Source organism: Zootoca vivipara, chromosome 15 (assembly GCF_963506605.1).
Source record: "Zootoca vivipara chromosome 15, rZooViv1.1, whole genome shotgun sequence".
In the NCBI taxonomy this organism is placed as follows: Eukaryota; Metazoa; Chordata; class Lepidosauria; order Squamata; family Lacertidae; genus Zootoca; species Zootoca vivipara.
Genome location: NC_083290.1, coordinates 34,523,069 through 34,544,754, shown reverse-complemented (window position 1 = coordinate 34,544,754; position 21,686 = coordinate 34,523,069). Strand labels below are relative to the sequence as shown.

Genomic DNA, 21,686 nt, shown 5'->3' with positions numbered 1-21,686 from the left:
AAGTTTTGCAATATACTTCACAGCTCAAAAAGCATAGGAAAATGCAATAGAAAATGTGTATTTTAGGATAAAATGCATTTAGAAATGTGTACACTGAAATAAACCACATGTTTAAATATGTTTTTGAAAATGATTTTTGATAGTTTTTTTTAAAACAACAACAACAACAACAACAACAACAACAACAACAACAACAACAACAACAACACAGACTAATGCACAAGCTGTACTGGAAACAGACTGATTCATCCCTACCCTATGGCTCTAAAGAAAAAGAAGAAATCAAACTTCTTTTGTTCTTTGACTGATGTGCTTGCTATTGCACACAAGAGAGAATGTCTCTTCTAAGATATTAAAAGCCATCTGAAGTTATTTAGTAAATACCCATCTTAAGAATAACTTACCAAAAACAATTGGGGGGATCAAAAGTCATTAACTAATTGATTAGGGACAACTTTTCTAATGTTTTCAATTGATTAATCAACTAAATGCCACAGCCACAATGCAAATGCATGCATGTGAATATTAAGGCACCACATGCAATTCACAGCTTGGCATTTTAGACACAGGCAGCAGGTAAGGGTTCAATCTGAACTGCTGATGCTGTTTTGTAGGTCAATCAAGTCTTTTTCTTCCCCGGCAGATCTTTGAACCAAAAGAACAAAGCCCTCTCGGCTCTTAAAATCAGCACAGGGAGGGCTATTGCAAAATAAACGAGCACAAGATATAGCAGGCAAAGTGCCTTCAGTAATGTGTAATTGTGAGGCTAGGGAGCAGCTCTCCGGCAGCAAATTCTTGGTGTGAAAACAGAGGTATTACAAGTACATAAGAGCATCCTTCTTTTCATCTGTGAGATGCTGCGGGCTATGATATTTCACATTAATTACTCAGATTCTAAGCACCTATTAAACTGTAGCATTAATATGGATTTCATAAAGAGGAGGAAAAATAACAATTCCTCTTAAGTGTAGGTTGCTATTTATATAGCTGCTGTCTTGGGGACCTTCAGATGAAATCAATAACAAAGAATAACACAAAAAATGACAGTCGGGATTGTCACGCATCAACCATACAGTCACGCTAAAAGAGAACATTGTCCCTGCTCAGTTTTTTTGAATGCCTAAATATTCTACCTTGATGTTGTATCTGTAATATTTGGATTTGCTTCCCTAGGAATGCAAGTCAAATACTGTTCTGCAAAGATTTGCTGGACAATGCAGCTATGACACTGCATTATTAAAACTGCAAATAGGTAATTTTAAGCCAGGAGTAATGAAGACTGGTCCAAGGACTGCAAATCATATAAAGCACCATATAATTATTTCTTATATTATACTACACTACCTATATAGCTGTCTTAAAAGCAGGAGAAACACAATGGCCGTTTCCCCACATAAAGGGGGGGGGCATTTTGCGCAGTCGCGCGCAGCCCCCTGAGATCCTTGAGGCAGCCCTGGAAGTTTGGAGACCAGCACTGCCTACCTGGGCTGGATCCTGGTGTTCTCTGCCCACTCAGTTAGCTGTCCAATCCAGCTCAGGGAGGCGTGCTGGGGGAGTTGGCCAGGTAGGAACAGGTAACCTTACCTTGCACACACTGGAAGGTGAGCCATTCGTGGGAAGCAGCCGACGCGTTCAGAGCTTTCCCACCCTCCACTCCAGGCATCCCCAAACTTCGGCCCTCCAGATGTTTTGGACTACAATTCCCATCTTCCCTGGCCACTGGTCCTGTTAGCTAGGGATCATGGGAGTCGTAGGCCAAAACATCTGGAGGGCCACAGTTTGGGGTTGCCTGCTCCACTCCTTAACTTAATATTTGCATTACAGGTTATTTCCTTCCACAGGCGTACACGCACGCAGGCGCTGCTACGACAAGGCTGCTGTTGAAGGGCTGGAAAGGAATTTCCCTGCATTGGCAGCTTTCGCCTTTCCCGTAGCAATTCGTCACAACTTGGCAGATGCAAGCCTTGGGCGTAATCCTTTGTCATTTACATAAATGGGTGGGGCGTGGGGCAGTGACCCCACCCCATTGCGGCGGCAATAACAGGGTTCCTGTAAATGGGGCAGGGGGGGCATTGACCAAACACATAGGCCATCATTGCCCTCCCCTCCAGCGGCTGCGATCAAGGGGGGCGGGCTATCTGCTTGAACATATGTTCTCCAGAGTTAGCCCAACCCCCACACATGCTGGAACAGCCCTGGAAATCACCCCACCCCAGGCTGGGGGCTGGGAGGTATATACGCCCAATGCCTGCGCCAAGGTCTCCCTACATCTGAAGTATTAATAAAGTTGTGGCCAATTTTAATCCCATCAAAACGCGGTCCTGTGTCGTTATTCTGTTCGGGGTCTGCCCGGCGTTTTGGGGGACTCCGCCTGACTGCACAATGGAACTGTTCTGTTACATACTGAAGTGTCACCGAAATTAAAGAAGGTCAACTATGGGAAACATCTAGGCACAAAGTGAAATTTTATTCTGAATGTCCAATTCCCTATAGAGCTAGCTTAACACTGGCCTCTTTAAAGGGAACAAAGGTCTACATCCTACTTCCTTTCAAGTTCCTTTGATTTATACTGTAGTCTCCTGTGCATGGCTTTGGTGCCTACAAGCTGGCTCTCTTCTGCTATGATATTTGTCCTAGCCTCTTTTGCTAGGTGAATCCTAGTAAGGTAAAAGGTCAAGGACCCCTGGACGGTTAAGTCTAGTCAAAGGCGATCATCTCACTTTCAGGCTGAGAGAGCCAGCATTTGTCCACAGACAGCTTTCCGGGTCATGTGGCCAGCATGAATAAACTGATTCTGGCACGACGGAACACTGTGATGGAAACCAGAGGGCATGGAAATGCCGTTCACCTTCCTGCCGCAGCGGTACCTATTTATCTACTTGCCCTGGTGTGCTTTCATACTGCTAGGTTGGCAGGAGCTGGGACAGAGCAACGGGAGCTCACCCCGTCGCAGGGATTCGAACCGCCAACCTTCCGATCGGCAAGCCCAAGAGGCTCAGTGGTTTAGACCACAGCGCCAACCGTGTGAATTTAGTAATGAACCCTAGTAAAGGAGCATCCAACCTGGTGCCTTCCATATGTTGCTGAACTACAACTTCCATAATCCCTGGGGCTGATGGGAGATGGAGTCCAACAACATCTGGAGGACACTAGTTTGCATACCTCTGCTATAGTGCCAGAATACCATGAAGTTTACAGCCTGTCATTTGACATTCCGTAAAATGCTATAGCATATTATGATAGCATATTATTGAATCACTGCTAAGTTTAAGGTTGAGTGCTGATATTTATGAAGCTGAAACTGCACATCCACACCTAACAGGGAGGTGTCAGCAGGCATGGTTTGCAGAAGCATAAAAGCAAACCTTCAGGGAAATATCCCTGATTTGCGGGATGGATGGAACAAATTAAAGCCTGGTGAGGACTGAGCATGCTCAGTGGGTGTGGAAGACTGAATAGTTTGGGGGGAAATAACCAGGGGGAAGGGGGAATGGAAGTAGCTGGTAAAGCAGGGAGCATAGCTGTAGCAGACCAAGGGGTTCCCAAACACTACCAAACATCTGGTAGGCAGGCTAGCAGAGAGAAAGCTAGGAGCACAGGAGGAGGAGTAAAGAAAGTGAAAGAGGGGGAGTTAAAACCCTCTTTATCTGTTGTTCTTTGATCCATTTCTCCTCCAATTGAAACGAGCAAGAGGATGGAGTAGACACACATAGATATAACGAGGGTAGAGAAAACCATCATTGCCTAGATAGGACATTCCCTGTTTCACACTGAGAAGTGTGGTGGAGTCTCCTTCTTTGGAGGTCTTTAAGCAGAAGCTTGACAGGCATATGTCAAGAATGCTTTGATGGTGTTTCCTGCTTGGCAGGGGTTGGACTGGATGGCCCTTGTGGTCCCTCCAACTCTATGATTCTATGATTCTAAGCTACTTTTTAAAATATCCCTGAGGACTGAAGTGGGAGCTGCCCACAGGAAACCCATGAAGAAATCCTAAAATTCCACATAGGCGAGAATGGGTACTAGCATGCCCTTCCTCCTCTAACCTCACCGAAACAAATAGCTCCGAAGAGAAGATCTTCCACACATTCCAATTCTTCATTATGAATTAAAAATATTAATAACCCTGCTAATGCAAATTTCAAATCCAGTTCTGCCCATACTGCAGGCTGGAATGAATGGTGACTGAGAGAGAATGGCTTATGGCAGCCCAACATTGAAAGCTGCAGGTCAGGCTCTGAGTGGCTTACAACAACAATGCAGCTTTGTCCAGAGGCTTAGTACCACTAGTACAGGTTCAAGTAATGCACACCTAGCAGATTTTTTAGCAACACACTGTGTGTGTGTGTGTGTGTGTGTGTGTGTGTGTGGGAGAGGGGCTTAGAGTGTGATCTTTAGCAGACAGTGCAAGCATCTTCCTGTTTCCACCTGTGAGATGCTGGAAGGCACTCACTGGCAAGTTTTGTCAGGAAGTCCTCCACTAAAACAAAAGCCAACTCCTGTTTGACGTTCATGTGTTTGAGAGAGACTGGGGTCTGCACCGCCAGCAAGTAAACTCTGGGGCTTTAAAAGAGTTCAGCACATTAATTCTCATTTTCCACAGTAACTGGCCTCCTTGGAAGAGGAACTCAAGTGAGACCTGATGTCTGAGACGTAACTTCTCTCCCCCCTCCCCCCCTCTCTCACACACCAAGTAATTAAAACAAAATCCATCCCAATTAAGCCCCCATAGACCTCCTGTAAAGAGGGCTCTGCTGGAACTCTAGCTAGCAATTGCGTACACACATGCCTGCACACACACAAATTCACATAGTTCCTGGAACTTTCCTGCCAAACTCGAGGGAGAACTGTTCTCTTTGGTTTATGAACTGTATCTAAGCATGCTGGACCAGAGCTGCATAAATGTCCAAGATACAGCTCCATTCTTTGTCCTTCACCATGCCATAAAAACACATTAAGATCACACTATCGTCTTTAAGTTCGAAAGACAATGTAATGATGTGATGCACCACAAGCAACTCTGCCTACTGTTTATGTCAGGGTGGCTAAACTGTGACTCTCCAGATGTGGCTTGACTACATCTCCCATTACCCCTGACTGTTGGCCATAGTGGCTAGGGTTGATAGGAGTTGGAGTCCAATAACATCTGGAGAGTGACAGGTTAGACTTTAGTTTACATGATGGCATACCTAGTGACAAAAAAATAGAATTGAGTCAAGAACCCCTAATCTTGTTATGGATTGCATATCTCTCAAAGCCCCTTTGCCTCTGACTCATCCTTGAACACACAAGAGACCATTTAGGATTGTTATCCCAGAGTAACTGACGGTGTAAGTAGGCCTTAATTCTCAACCGAGAACTACTGGTCTGAGCAACTATTTCATGCAACCGTAGAACTGCAGAGTTGGAAGGGACCCCAAATGTCATCTAGTTCAACCCCCCCTGCAATGCAGGAATCTTGGCTAAAGCATCCATGACAGATGGCTATCCAACCTCAGCTTTAAAAACCTTCAAGGAAGGAGAGACCACAACTTCCCGAGAGAGACTGTTCCATTGTCGAACAGCTCTTACTGTCAGAAATACTTTATTCATTTTGCAGATTCTTTGTTTTCGATGCCTGGTAGCCTACTTTATTATTATTATTATTATTATTATTATTATTATTATTATTATTATTATTATTTGTTATGGAAAAGGTGGCAACTAACTCATTTTTCCCTAAGCTACACAAATGCCTCAGGGCAAAAAGAGTGAAACAGAATGGCCTCCCTTCACAAAGCAGTATGAGTTAAATTGGTGTCAGTTATAATACTTAATGCACTGAGGAGAGAAAAAAGCCTCAGGCCATCAGATCAGTCAAGGATACTAATGGCCTGTATCAACAATCTACATTTAGGATTGAAGTATATGTTAAAGTGCCACAGACAACTGTGTTTATTTTATAACCTCAACACAGAAATGAGACTGGACAGAATGCAGGTTTGAAGATTACATTTGAAATTAGAATTTTATTTCTTTAAGCTGTATCTCACTTCATAGAAACATTGGAAGAGTCCTGCCGGATCAGGCCAACGGTTCATTTAATCCAGCATTCTGTTTTCATACTGGCCAACCAGATGCCCATGGGAATCCTGAGATCAACATACGGCATATATCTATTGGCATTAAAGATTTGTGGGGGGATTGTCCAGTTTATTATGTACACACCTGAGGGAAAAAATAGACTGAATGAGAAATTCTTATAACCCTTGTTGAATTTAACTTGAGAAAAGTGTTCCATGTAAGGCTGTGCCAAATTTTAATCAAGGACCGCTCGGGGTTGAAAGGGCCATTTTGGAGGTCCCAAAATGTTCACTGAAAGAACCTCCAGGCCTTAGCCCTTTCACCTCGCTTCTCTCCTTTCTCTTAGCTCTCTCAGCAATTGCTCTGTGCAATTTTCTTCTGCTTCAAATAAGGTACTCATTGCTGGATACAGGACCCAGCTAATCAGGAATCAAACAGCCTGCATGATGACATCACAGCACCATGTGTTTGGCAGGTGATAGCAGTTTGGTGATTAAGAGGGAGATTTTTGAGTGATTGGGTTGATGAGGTGTTTGTGTGTAGGTTGATACGTTGGGTGTTTGGGAGCAGAACAAGGTGAGGGGTATTGGATGAGTAGTAAGTACTGTAGTATTTGCGTAGATGTAAAACAGAATTTGTATATGATGTGGATGTGGAATGAGTGTTGTATATTACGAGTCAGGATGTGCTTTGGCAAGAAAGGATCTCAGACTCTTCATATGTTTTGAAAAGGTGGTGCGATGTCTTTGTAAATTTGGCTCTTTCACACTGCATTGCGTCTGAAGAAGTGTGCATGCACACGAAAGCTCATACCAGTGACAAACTTAGTTGGTCTCTAAGGTGCTACTGGAAGGATTTTTTAAATTTTGTTTCGACTATGGCAGACCAACACGTCTACCTATCTGTAACTGCATTGCAGTTTGTGTTATATTGTAGTTTTTAAGTTTCCATGTTTGCTATAGATACATATTGTTATTTTGCAAGCCGCTTACTGCCTTAGCCTTTAGCAGCATCTATATGTGAGGAATAAATAAATGTAGCCAGTTGAAGAAGGCTGTGGTATGGTGTCACAAAGCCAGCTCAGAGTAAGGGCAATGTCCCCCAGCTTTGCTTTTATATCATAGCTCTCCAAACTATAACCAGAAAGGAAGGGTTTCATTTCATGGAGGGTTTTCAGCTTAATTCCTATTTCCTAATTCCATGTTGATCCACATCCTGGGAGCAACCCCTCCTTATTTCAGATATAATTGCAAACTAAGGGTTATACAGGAAACATTTCCCAAAGTATGGATGAACAGCAGAAATGTAGCACAGAGGAAGGTTTATGAATAATGACATCATGCTTATTCTTTTAGAATCTTTCAGCTCCAAAAAAAATCCAAAGTGGATGAAATATGGATTTTAAATGATCACAGATGGGAGAATGTAATATTGCGAGTTTTACTTATCGTGCAATTAATATGAAATCAAAATAGGTATGTAATACTCCTAGCTAGCTGTTGTGGAACTCAACATGTGAGCAAATTCAAAGAAAAACAGATGGATCTGCAGCACTCTCTGTTGTTTGATGACATTTGAGAACATCGCTTCCAGTATGGAAAACATGGTACCCAAGAATTCAACATGAAAGGGGGCTATTTAGCCTAGCCTCGTTCCATCCACTGCCAGTCTGTTATTGCCAAATGGAAGCCTAGCCTTTTGTGGATGTGAAGAGGCTGCAATTCAACATCCCAGGGAGATTGTTCCTTGTGCCAGAAGCCCTATGCTTCCTTCAACCCTTGGTACGGATGACCCAGTCAAAGAGCCAGTTGGGAAAGATGGATTATGTGCATGAAGGGAGGAAATCAAGGCTTACTTGAAGATTGCAGAATGAGACAATGCATATTTGGATGGACAGCTCTACACAGACTGTGTGCTTCAAAAAGATGTCTGAAGGGGTTGGTGGCAGTTGTTGTTCAATGACATTTGCAAGCCATGGGTTCCCAATACCTTTCTTAGTAGATAGGTGGAATGCAATTTAACCAGAGACAATAAATAAACCATGACCAGATCAGGGACCTCCTTTCAGAGGGTTTTTAATTTATATTAAATCCAGCAGATGCTTACCACTGAAGCATATGAAAATGCATCAAAATAGATTTCTTATTTTAAAGCAATTGCACTGAAAATTTCAGCATCCAAATGGAAGCAGATCATCACACAAGAGCCCCCAAGAGGAGGAGAAAAAACCTATAAGGGTAACATTAAATGAAAGAAAGCCTTAAATGTCAAAGATTTTTCAAGTTTCCTGTCTTTTATTGGGCTGGCCTATTGACTCAGAAAACTCAGCAAAGATTATTAACTCAGGCAGAAGAAGAGGAATGGAAAAGGTATGACTAGCTCAAGGGGGAGATACAGATGGGGAGATGAATTTTTTGAAAGGGACAAAGTGAATGGGTAAGCATGGGAGCTTACTAGACTGGCAAATTCCACTCCAAGCAAAGGGCATTGCAAGAAGGAGTGGGGTGGATGAATCTATTTTGACTCCAGGACACTTTTGTTTGTGTTCATTCATAAGACTGTTCCATTCTATTTCCACTTCAAGACCTGCATTGGCTCCCAGTACGTTTCCGAGCACAATTCAAAGTGTTGGTGCTGACCTTTAAAGCCCTAAACTGCCTCGGTCCAGTATACCTGAAAGAGCGTCTCCACCTCCATCGCTCTGCCCGGACACTGAGATCCAGTGCCGAGGGCCTTCTGGCAGTTCCCTCGCTGCGAGAAGCCAAGTTACAGGGAACCAGGCAGAGGGCCTTCTCGGTAGTGGCACCCGTCCTGTGGAACGCCCTCCCACCAGATGTCAAAGAGAAAAATAACTACCAGACTTTTAGAGGACACCTGAAGGCAGCCCTGTTTAGGGAGGCTTTTAATGTTTAATCAATTTTTTTATTTTATTTTTCTGTTGGAAGCCGCCCAGAGTGGCTGGGGAGGCCCAGCCAGATGGGCAGGATATAAATAATAAATTATTATTATATCAGGTTATGTTATGTTATATTAAGATTTGAGTTCAATTTTTCTATTATTGTTTAGTTTGTTTGTCTGTTTGTTTAGTCTTCTTTTTACTTTATTTATCTATTCTTTTTTTCCATTATATATGTATGTTGTTGTTTTTTGTTTTTTCTGTTATTGCTGTTGTATATGTCTTATTTTAAAATCTCAATAAAGATATTTTATTTTTTAAAAAGGAAAAATAATAAATTATTATTATTATTATTATTATTATTATTATTATTATCTGCAATTTATTTATTTTTAATCTATGCTAAGATCTGGAAGGCCAAGGGTTCCCCACTCCTGCTCTAGACTGTGCTTGATGTTTCTCTGGGCCACTCCACATGTGACTTGGCAACAAGCCAATCTTTGGCCCCATATGGCAACTTGTCTTGGCTCTCTAATGAGCATCCCTATATGATCCTTGTGATTCAAACATGGGGTTCATCTCGTTCAACTTTAGATATTAAGATATGCATTAAAAAAAAACACCCAAGAACACTTGCATGTATATCTGAATAAGTAATGTGCATGGACTCTCTCAAAAGATAAGGAATCACTTTAAAAATAATAATGATACACATCCATAAGGAGGAACAAGGCCCTCTGTTTCAAATTCATTATTAATTACTTATTTCTTTAGAAAAAAAGTTATAGATTACTTAGTCAGAGGAATCGCCAAGCTTTGCAGGGGCAAAACTAGGCCAGTCAAAGACCCAGTTTGGTACCCCCAACATGTGCATTCGTGTACACACACACACACACACACAGGCTATGGCACCCCTCTGGAGTCCTGGGGCAAAAAACATGACCACCCCCCTTGTAGCTCAAAAAGTTTATGCATCAATGAGACACAGGTATCAGCAAAACCATTAAAGCAAAATAAAACAAAAGATAACCGAGTCACACATCTCACTAGGCTTGCTGAAATTAAAATAAGTTTCTGCAGGAATCTAGCGAGGGAACCACCTAATGTCAATACACCGGCTGCTGCCCACACTAAGATACTGGCTCCTTGCAAATGCAGAGCAAACATTACATGACACTTTTAAAAGTGCAAGCTCCACAGACTGAAGTGGTCAGATGGACACCTATGGGACAAGGTGATATCGAGGCAAAAAGACTACTCAGATAAATAAATGTGCCTTCACTTCGTCACAAAGTGAGCATAGGGGATGCATGCTTTGGAAACAGAGAGAAGGAAAGGGAAAGGGGTGCAAGGCCAGCAGCAGCAGCAGCACTGAGAACCCAATGCCAAAGTTTGTTTGTTTGTTTGTTTGTTTGTTTGTTTGTTTGTTTGTTTGTTAAACTTCTTGTCTCACTCTTCCTCCTAAATAAGCTAAGTTGCCATTAGGCTCCACCCTCCATCAGGCAACAGCAGCAAGAGCAAAGAGAAGCAGGGCCACCCAAGTGGAGAGATGTTTGCCTCCTGCTTCTCCTTGAACTGTTTTCCATTCCAACTCATCGTGATAAGAACTTTGCGAGTTTGCTCTCCTCCTCCTTCCTAATGCCGATCATTTTTGTGCCCCGCCATTTAGAATTTAAGCTTGGGGCAAAGATCATTACTGATCTTTGCAAGCCGCTGTTGGGAGCTCAAGAGGGGGGCAGAAATGCTTTGAATGGCAAATAAATAGCACCACTACCCCTCTCCCAAAGTCCAGGTAAGCACAAGTGTTTCTCCTTGGTACTCATCACCTGCCTTTCACACGGGTTCTATTGACAGATCCTCCTCACTGTGGCGGTATGGGAAAAAACGAGGCAGCCAAGGTTCATCGCTGCAGGCAGATGCGTGCACTTTTGAGATCGAAAAGGGAAATCCTGTAGGAGGCTTGAGAGCTGAGGTAGCAACTGAAGGATGACTCGTGTGAGGAAACAAAAACAGGGTGGAAATCAAGGCAACCTCACACTTTACAGCCCTCAGGCTGTCCTGCTGTTCCCAGATTCCATGGTCACAAGCCTTCCTACATCAGCCAGGCTGCCTTTTGTCTTAGTGGCTTTAAATTTCAGTGTGGGGACCAGAGGGAACGGATGGGGGAAGAGTGTCAGATTGTGCACAAGGTAGCCTTTTTCATTTTGCAATGTGACATTCTGTTGCTAGTCCTATGGTCCCCTAACTGCTGTCAGCTACATAAATTTGCACTGGGGCGGGAATGGGACCACTGTCTAGGTCTTGTGAAGCCACTTGTTCTACTGTTGCCTTTTCTTCCGTAGCTTTCCGTTCATATCTGCAGAATAACCAAAAAGATCACATTCCTACTGAGGATTTGCCTGAGGCTTTTAATCAGGGATACGAGAGATAATTCAGTGCAATTCACATTTTCATCCTCAGGCTCCTAATGTGCAGTTTGTGAAACAATACACAAACCAAAACACAGCTATCCTTTGAAAATTCTCACTTTTGTTCCCATACAGTTCTCCCATCAAATAACGTGTCTGCAAATGACTGGTTTTTTTGGGGGGGGGGATGTACATGAAAATGTGTAACTAGTGAAAACAGCACAGGAAAAGGCATCATATTAGAGAAACTGCTTACCAAAAAAGTGTATATATCTGGAAAAAAATTTGCTCTAAAGTACCAATGAATCCGATGAAGAATTGTGGAGAACTGAACATAAGCTGGAAAAATGAAAAACACAGAAATTGACAGAATGTCATGGACTGGCTGAATGCAGAGGAGTGGCAGAAGGTACCAGCTGGGAAACCCCCAAGAGAAGAAGGCTCAGAGCCAGAGGATTGATGGTGGGGCGACCATGAGTGGTCAGAGGGAGAAGAGGGGGGACTGGGAGGTGGAGGTGTGGGAAACTGAAGAGCTAACAGGGTTTAGTGAGCAGGAAGAGGCTGCGGCAGAGAGCAGTGCAGAAGCAGAGGAGGATCAAGAGACAGAGTGGAGGCAAGCTGCTGACGAAGCCAAGGAGTCCCTGCTTCTGTTGTGACCAGTTTGCCTCCCACCTCGGTCTTCCAGAACATAGAGAGGAATGAAGAGGGCAGAGCAAAGAGAGACAAGACAACAGAGCCTTAGGCTACAGGGGAAGGAACCAAGGGAGTAGAAGGTTTAGGCAACTGTGGGAAGGCATGCACCTTCAGTCCTTGCAACTGTCTCCCTGAGGCAAGACCTACTGGGAAGGGTTGCTGTGACTACTAGGACTGAGTTCTTTTTTGTTTCTTTGACTAAAGAGTTAACTTCACTGACACTGGGTGTTTTATTGCTGACCTGTCCCTGACTCCAGCTCCTTACAGAGATTCATCCATTCTTATTTTCAAAGCACCATCCATTTTCATATTGAACTCAAGAGTTTCCAAGTGAGATTGGTTACCCTAGGGTGTGTCTAACATGCCTGAAGCTCATTGCATTTGTGTGCAAGAGGCAAGGGGGTTTAGTGGCTTCCCTGCATAATTAGGAATTAGGAATCTGTCAATTTTGGTTTCTTTCTTTGATTTTTTCCACTCTGAAGTTCGGTTCTCCACATAAATTTGCAGGTTTTTTTTTATAAGTCCACATGAAAATTTGTCAGCATTTTTGTGCAAATTTATTCAGGTATACACACTTTGCTATGTAATTCTGCCTAATATACAAACTTTTGCAAAGAAATTTCCTCTATTACAATGCATTTTTCTGTGTTACTTTCACTACTATATGCACATTTCACCATAGTTTATGCCTTTTGTACACTTTGCTTGGCTGGAGAACTGGATTGCAAAACTTGAATAAGTGCAAATCTCTGAAGACAATCCACATATTGTTTCAGAAAATGTGAATTTGGGAAGTTCCCTTTAAATGCAAACTGAATCAAATTTCTCACCATCCACACTCGTAATGCACAGAGATGCGCAGGCAAAGGAGTCATTTCCAAAACACACTACAAGAAAGAACAGAAAGGCAAGGTTCTTCTCATTACTCTGACCCCCTCACACAGTCCTTGGCCAGCCTCAAAGCCTTTTGTCCATCTTTAAGGCTGTCCTGACCTTTGGCATCTGCGCTCCATGGAGATGATCAAAGGGTCAGATTCATGGGTTCATAAAATTGCAGAACGTGACAGGCGGAGTTTGCAAACAGCTGATCAAGCTTATGGAGCTGTTATTGCAAAGGGGTGGGCTGCGGGGGCCTGGCTTTCAAAGCTTGCAGAGAAATGTGCTCCCAGTTTACCCTGATCAAGAACAAAGAACAAAGAAAAGCAGGAAGATACACGCAAACAGAAAGGGTATCAATGCCTTTCGGGAAAGAAGGAAGAAGAAAGGATTCTCTCTCTCAATACATTGGTTCTTCTATCACACACATCTATTGCCTCCGGAATAAAAACAGAAAGCTCCGGAAAAGCGTCACAGCCTTGCAGATGCTGAAGACCATTGCTTTTTAGCTCAGTTGGTTACAGCATGATGCTGATAACACCAAGGTTGCAGGTTCGATCCCCATACAGGACAGCTGCATATTCCTGAATTGCAGGGGATTGGACTAGATGATTTTCGAGGGTCCCTTCCAACTCTATGTTTTTATGATCATGGCCAGAATCCTACATCATGCAGGCATCTTGTTTATCATTCAAGAAGTATCCGGCTGTTTATTGGGGTCCTCTGCTGAGCAAGCAGATTTATTTATCTATGTATTCATTCATAAGAGTACTTCTGTTACCTCCATATTGTTAAACAGCATGGGCGTTAACCATGTCGAAACATAAACCATTTAAAAATGCAAATAAAACTCGGGTAACAACATTAGTGCCACAGGAACATCCCACTGCCCGGGACTCCTTGTCAGCAATGGGAAATTGCCATTCCTAGGTCTCGTTCACATGAGTTTGACCAAACTGCGGGAGGCAGTGCAAGACAGGAGTGCCTGGCGTGCTATGGTCCATGGGGTCACGAAGAGTCGGACACGACTAAACGACTAAACAACAACAGGTCTCGTTCACAGGGACGTGTGTGCTGCTGTGGACTAAACCACTGAGCCTCTTGAGCTTGCTGATTGGAAGGTTGGCGGTTCGAATCCCCTCGATGGGATGAGCGCCCGTTGCTCTGTCCCAGCTCCTGCCAACCTAGCAGTTCAAAAGCACCCAGTGCAAGTAGATAAATAGGTACCGCTGCGGCGGGAAGGTAAATGTCATTTCCGTGCGCTCTGGTTTCCGTCACGGTGTCCCATTGCACCAGAAGCAGTCTAGTCATGCTGGCCACATGACCCGGAAAGCTGTCTGTGGACAAATGCTGGCTCCCTCAGCCTGAAAGCGAGATGAGGGACACCCCATAGTCACCTTTGACTGGACTTACCTTTTTTTACCTTCACACTTTGTTCTTTGGAACAATAATAGGTCAAGAGAACAGCATCATTCCAAGTAAGACAGTGTGAGGGAGGTTGTGGGGTCTGCTGGGCTTCCACTGCTTTTTCTGAACCCCTACCCTCAATTCCTAGAATCCCTCCCCCTCAATATTCCTGGATTTCTCTCTTCCTTGACTCGCCTGCATCCCTCCCCCACCATGCCCTGCCAACTCCAAATCTGAATTTAGTGGCCAAAGCAAATTTCATCTCGATCTCTAGCATTCATATAAAACAACTGAAAAGTCACAGATAATGGGAAAAGACTCAATGTGATCTCACTCTGCATTCAGATAAGTGAAGAGATATGTCTTAGTTTGGATCGTACAGTGGGGATGAGGCATGGAAATGGGTGGTGAAATAGGCTCCCTGTGCGAAAAGCAGGTCTGCATCAGCCAAAACTTTAAATCACCAGCTCCCATAGGCAAACACTGATCTCTGCAAGCCAAACGAGGTCAAGGATGAGAACGTGCTTTGCTCAGCCAACTGCATGATGCTGTGTGGTATCAGGTTAGCTGTTCTTATGATTTATTCAAATAGTCATCACAGTCTATTTTTACACGGGAGTGATGATATCCGCTGATAACAATTAATCACATGTACGTGTAGATTAGTTAGGAGCCAGAGCATTGCTAAAATGGCGCCAGAAGCCTGCAGTCAAAGAATTGGCTGCTGGGTTCCATTCAATATGTAAAATCCAAGCCCAGCCACCACTCTTCAGTTCTAGAATTGCCATCGTTGGAGGTAAAGCAAACAGTTTCTAGATGGAAAAATAAAGTCTTCCCTCCCACCCTCTATGTTGTCCCAAAGGCTGTAAGCAACAACGACACTCCCTCCATTCTTCACAGCAGAGCTCTCCTCTTAAGCATCGGCCTCTGCCACCATCTTGAATACCTCCCCACCACCTCTAGAGTTGCCCATTTAAACAGCAGCCTGATGGAGACAATGCTTTTCCTGGAATGGAGGTACTATTTATTGATTTGTGTGATTTATATCCTGCCCTTTCACCCAAAGGAGCCCAGGGCAGAAGACACAGCAGTGATAAAACATTAAAAATAATCTACAAAAATGTTAAAGCGTTCTTTTAAAAAGCTTATCCCCACCAGGGATATCTGGGTTGCTGGGAACAATGTTTTGTCAGCCACCAAATACCCGCATAAACAGGAATGTTTCTCCTGAAAGTCTATAATGAGGGAGACCGCTGCACCTCACTAGGGAGGGCACTGTACAAGCAGGGAACCACCACAGAAAAGGGCACAATGCCAACTGGGCAAGGTCTCACCTGCCGATTGTAGGGTCCGAAGGAGTTCTTTTAGGTATGAGGTGGGCACTGGCGAATGAAGAGGAGTGCGGGGGGAGTGCACCACCCCCGGCAGTGCGATCCCGGTGGAGTGCCATCGCAGCTGACCCCCTGCCCGCACTGGGCGCCACAGGCACTCCACGTGGCACTCCATGGCCCCAGGATGTGTGCCACGCCCCTGCAGACGGTGCGCCACACCCCCAGGATGTATGCCATGCCCCTGTGGGCAGCACACCATGCCCCCAGGAAGTGCGCCAGTCCTGTCCCGCCTGCTCTCCACCCCCCAGTGCCGGAGCATGAAGCTCTGCCACTGGAGGTGAGGAAGAAGACATTTGCTTACTTCATCTCTGAAGACAACCACAAGGAGTGAGAGCCAAGGATCTAAGCAAGGGGTCAGAGGCAAGGAACACATCAGAGCCATGAAGGTCTTTGTTTCTCCGGCAAGGTCTTAGTCCAAACAGGAAGTCCTTTATAGCTCCTCCTGTCCAGGAAGGCCCAATGGACACCTTAGCTGGGCAGTGCCAGCCCAGACACTGACAGTACTTCACTGCCTGGGAAGATGCTCCAATTGGCTCCCAGGTTCTCAGTTTTAGCCCTGGCAGCTCCTGGCAGTCAGTCTCCTCAACCCATCCTTCTCTCAGCCTGCTGTTTCTTCACTCATTCCTCATTTCTCTTATCCACTCCATTCCTTCAGCTCCATTTATCAATTTTGGGTGGTTTTAATCTCAACCAAACAGACAACCCTGGGTGGTTTTAATCTCAACCAAACAGACAACCCTGGCCTCTACAAAATCTAGGGAGGATTATAGTCCCTGACTGGGTTCACAGTACAGGCACAGGTTTTCCTTAATCCCTTTACTTATTGACACATAATTTAACAATATAAAAATCCTCCTGGATCAGGCCAAAGACCCACCTAGTCTAGCATCCTGTATCCAGTGCCAAACAGATGCCAATGGGAACCAAGCAAGCACAAGATGAGTGCAATAGTCCTCTCCCACTGTTATTCTCAAGCAGCTAATACTTGTTTTATGTTATTCATTTCCCTCCAATTATCTCCCCATCCACCCCATGCTGCAAAAAATAAATAAATCACAGAGCACATGCTTTTGCTATACAGATTGATTGGTTTACTCAAGCAATGGCAGGTCCTCACTTCAGTTTAATACTTTAGCTGATCAGCTTGGTTGCCTCTCATGTCGTTTCCAGCTAGACAAATCTACGGTTCTCCTGGCTAAGCTAGTTTTCTGTGTAAATCAATCACTGATGGGAAGAGGAAGCAAAGGGACCAAGAATAGAGGCAGAACTGGCTTTGCTCAACCAAGAGAACTGGCAAAGTCTCAATGCTTCTGTAAGCTCTGCCAAATGCACAGAACTTTCACCATAAGCTAACAGACGATAAATGGCATTAACAGTATAATGAGCACCAAAATCAATTACAGGCAACTCAAGCAGGCAGTCCGTGGCCCTGGGGCTCTCAGCCTAATTTCAAAAGCCCTCTGCAAGTGATCTGTCCAGACCTTTGGCAACAGCCAACTTTCCCTCTCCCAAGAGCCTACTGGGTGTGGAGAAGGGGAAAGAGATAGAGAAGTGGGTGACCCTCCCCACCAGACTCTGCTATACACACTTATTCAGGAAACACTGAGTCCAGGAAAATCATGGGCATAAAAGCCATAGTCCATCTCTCCATTTAAACAAAGGAGGGCAAGGGACAGGGTGCCTGCAAACATTATACTCCAATATGTGCACCAACCTTTCCAGATAATTGTTGTACATCAGGAGTGGATAACCCATAGCTCTCCAGGTGTTCCTGAATCACAACTCCATCACCCTCAGGTCAGGAATGATGGGAACTAACTGCACACAGAAAACATTGTTGGCTGTAACACAGACTCAATGAAGACTAGTTAAAATGCATCACATTCCTTTTTCATCGAATTGGGGTGTATTATTTCAGTAAGTTTCCAGAACACCAACTACAACATTGTGGGTGCCTCCTTATGGGCCCTGTAACCTCTGTCAAATGCAGGATAAAATGCCAATCGGGTTACTTACCATTCAGCAAACTTTGGAACAGATCAGCTGCAAAGGCAGACAGCTCAGGATCCAATTCCAGAAGGTACCTATTAAAATAATAAAATATATTGTGTAAGGGATGGACAAATTCGTCCATTGTGGTTTCTGTGTTTCTCATGTTTTTAGTCTGCAGCTTGGTGTCCCACATTTCTACATCAGTTTGCTAAATTTTCAATTACAAGTCCCAATGAATATTGATTATTTTTTCAAATATTCATTGCATTTCTATCCAGTCAATCTGGGCAACTTTCTCTCTCTCTCTTTTTTTTCTCTCTCTCTCTTTCTAAAAAAACAGTGTAAAACCAGTATGAAACATCAAGCAAAAAATATATTTTAAAGCACTAAAATATTGGCCTTGCAGTATAAATAGGTCTTCAATTGGTTGAAAAGTTCTGAACAAGAGTTATTTGGATGGATTTACAAAGTTAAGGAAACCCAATAGTGGTACCTCGGGTTATGAACTTAGTTCGTTCCAGAGGTCTGTTCTTAACTCGAAACCGTTCTTAACCTGAGGCATGCTTTCTCTAATGGGGCCTCCCACTGCCGCTGTGCCGCTGGCATGCGATTTCTGTTCTCATCCTGGGGCAAAGTTCGCAACCCGAAGCAACTACTTCCGAGTTAGTGGAGTTTGTAACCTGAAGGTACCACTGTACAATAACCTTGCTATTGACTCCCATTAAGATGAGTACCACCACAGAACCATTTATTTCTCTATGGTCCACAAGTGGTCTGGGACCAGGGTATCTGAACAGACATGAGACAAATTCTGTTTTATCTTTTGTCCTCTTTTGGCGATGCATTCCCTCTTTTTTTGGAAATGTGCAAATGGCCAACCCAGCCCTGACTATGGCCTGATCCCATAGCTCCTGGCTCCACCCCAGGCTGCTGCCTTCATCTCAGCCCAGACACTAGAAATATAAAGTAAGATATATGGCCATTTTCTCTCCATTTACAAGAAGAAGAATTTCAGCTTGAAACTGCAGCTGTTATCAAAAAAATAAAGAAAATGTGTTCTGTTATTATGAAAACAAAGTGCATTTGTTCTTTACATTTCATGTTTCAGTTCCTGTCCCAATAGCTTTGAAAGTAAAAAAAATAGTTTTATAGCCATGTTTGCTGCAGTGGATTTTGGTCTTTATGACTTGAATTTAGCATGGAAAGGTTTCTACCATTTACACCATTAGAGTTTCCACCTTTCGATGACGAGGAAATGTGGTACAGCACAGAGAATGCTAAGGCTGGGGCCAACGAAACCCTTTCCCTCAGCCAGAAAGCTCAAATTTCTTAAGATTGCAAGGCAAACTGCCCTGGATGAAGAACTTGAACTTGGAGTATGGGTTCTACCAAAATCTTCCATACTCAGATCAATATGATACATAGGCAAAGTAGGTTTCAAGGGAACAGCAAGCAAGCAGCACAACCTCTATGATCCCATCATAAGGAAACTGGATGGCAAATGGGGCGGTTCCTTGGACTGTGGGCCATCCAAAGTAAGCTTTGTGACTGAGGTAGGATTCAAACCCAGATCTCCTCAGGCCTAGACCAACACTCTGACTTCTCTCAATCTGGATAGAACTCCACAAAGTTCGCAAACATATATTTTATTGAATAGAAAGTAGACTATTACTGTGGCCTTCATTTCCCAGCCTGCCTTGAGATCTGGAAAGGCATGACTTTTTCTTAAAGGTTGGAGCAGCATGATTATTCAACCTACTTAATACTAATACACAGATTTGCTATCACCAAATAACTGAGCCCTATTGGTCTGCCAACTTGTTTCATTGCCTACAGTGGTCACAAAGATCTCTCCAACATCATCTCAGTGACAGTGCCATTGCTATTCTAAAAGAAATAAAAAACAAAGCATGAAGGTCCCCAGAAAACAGGGGAACAATGGGAACATAGTATTTTGAGCCTAAATCCACTTATTCTGGATAGAAATGATTAATCCTGCTTGGTTTTCTTATTTTCCGTGGGTGGTATTCAATACTAGTCGTACCACTGAAGTTAATGGACATATAACTGTAGAATCACAGAACTGGGAGGGAACCCAAGGGTCCTCTAGTCCAACCCCCTGCAATGCAGGAATTTCCAGGTGGCCCATATGGGGATCGAACCCGCCACCTTGGCGTTATCAGCACCACGCTCTTAACCAACTGCGCTGACATTACTCAGTTAAATTCATTGCAAGAGTTGTGCTGCTCCTGCTGCCACCCTCATCCAGTTGTAGGCAAAACATTAACTGAAGCTTTAATTTAAAATTATGTGGGCTAGTATTCTCAGATATTTTGCAGAGCTATAAATTTGTCCCCAAGAACAAAAACATCAGATGGTAAGTATCATTCTTAAAATAGGCATTCCCCCCCCTCCATCATGTCGTTTAGTCGTGTCCGACTCTACGTGACCCCATGGACCAGAGCACACCAGGCACTCCTGTCTTCCACTGCCTCCCGCAGTTTGGTCAGACTCATGTTGCTGGCGTCGAGAACACTGTCCAACCATCTCGTCCTCTGTCGTCCCCTTCTCCTAGTGCCCTCAATCTTTCCCAACATCAGGGTCTTTTCCAGGGAGTCTTCTCTTCTCATGAGGTGGCCAAAGTATTGGAGCCTCAGCTTCACAATCTGTCCTTCCAGTGAGCACTCAGGGCTGATTCCCTTAATTATGGATAGGTGTGATCTTCTTGCAGTCCACGGGACTCTCAAGAGATTCCTCCAGCACCATAATTCAAAAGCATCAATTCTTTGGCCATCAGCCTTCTTCATGGTCTAGCTCTCACTTCCATACATCTCCACCATATGATCATAGAATTGTAGAGTTGGAAGGGACCCCAAGGGCCATTTATTCCAACTCCCTGAAATACAGGAATCTCAGCTCAAGCATCCATGCCTCTTTCTAAGCATGCACGAGTTATTTAAAAACAGGGGTGCAGACCCTGTGGGCCACCAGATATTTCTGGACTCCTATCCACCCTGACCATTGGCCATGCAGGCTGGGCCCGAAGGAGTCCAACAACTTCTGAAGGGTCACAGATTTCTCTCCCCCCCCCCAATCCTAAAAGCAATGAATGCATGCTTTGACATCTGAGCCACTCATTTTAATCCCATGCAAATGTATGCAGATAGATCTGATTAATAAACTAACACTCGGATGATTAATTGACTAGATGTAATCATGTGACAGTCCTGTTATTTTGCATTTGGGTATGTATATCTTGTGCTACAATCGCCTTTGCCCTTAAGTACACAAAAGAAGAGAAACGAATTGGGGCCCCAGCTCTGGCACATTTCTAAAAGGAAAAAACGGAACAAACACGCACCACTCATAACTCAAATTGTATTTTGCATTTGAGCAAGCACATCCCAAATAGAAAATGTTTTGTGGAAAAGAGCTTTCTATCTGCAAAGGGACACAAATTGGTCTGCACACACTCTCCTCTGCCAGCCCCATAGCTTCTCGTGGTCACAAAGCACTCACATAACCACCCCTCTTTTCCCCAGACCTGCTTCTCAGTGACCCATTGTTCATAGCAACGCTTTAAACAGCTCATATTTTGTTAATTGTACAAGCCTAATGGAGGAATGTATTGGCAAGAAGGGGTAATAGCCATCAGGCCAGCAATAAAACAAAATTAATGGTCCATGGGAAGAAATCATGTCCACTTAATATCAGCTTTGAAACTCTAATAAAATAATGTGATACCAATGGCAGCTTCTCCCTCACACATATGCACACCCCGAGCATGCAGATTGCTTACACCACGTTAAATCACTCATATAAAGCAGACCCCGTTCGGCTGAAGCTCACAAGATCCTCCCGGGAACATAGCAGACCGGAAACATTTAGCGTAAGGCTCATTACCGACATGCACAGCTGTAGCAACACCCACAAGATCCAGCCTAGAGGCAACACAGGGAAAGG

At 43.9% G+C, this 21,686-nt stretch overlaps 1 protein-coding gene across 4 annotated transcripts in view; it reads right to left on the bottom strand.

Annotated features, from left to right (window-relative positions):
• The window catches only part of PKNOX2 (PBX/knotted 1 homeobox 2), a 417,302-nt gene that overhangs the window by 305,983 nt on the left and 89,633 nt on the right, over positions 1–21,686 (bottom strand). For 3 of the 4 annotated variants that reach the window (XM_060268541.1, XM_060268540.1, XM_060268542.1), the window contains one exon: positions 17,748–17,815. The exons of the other annotated variant lie outside the window; for it this stretch is intronic. The gene's annotated coding sequence lies outside the window, so the exon portion shown is untranslated. The remainder of the gene's footprint in view (positions 1–17,747; positions 17,816–21,686) is intronic. 4 annotated transcript variants of the gene reach the window in all.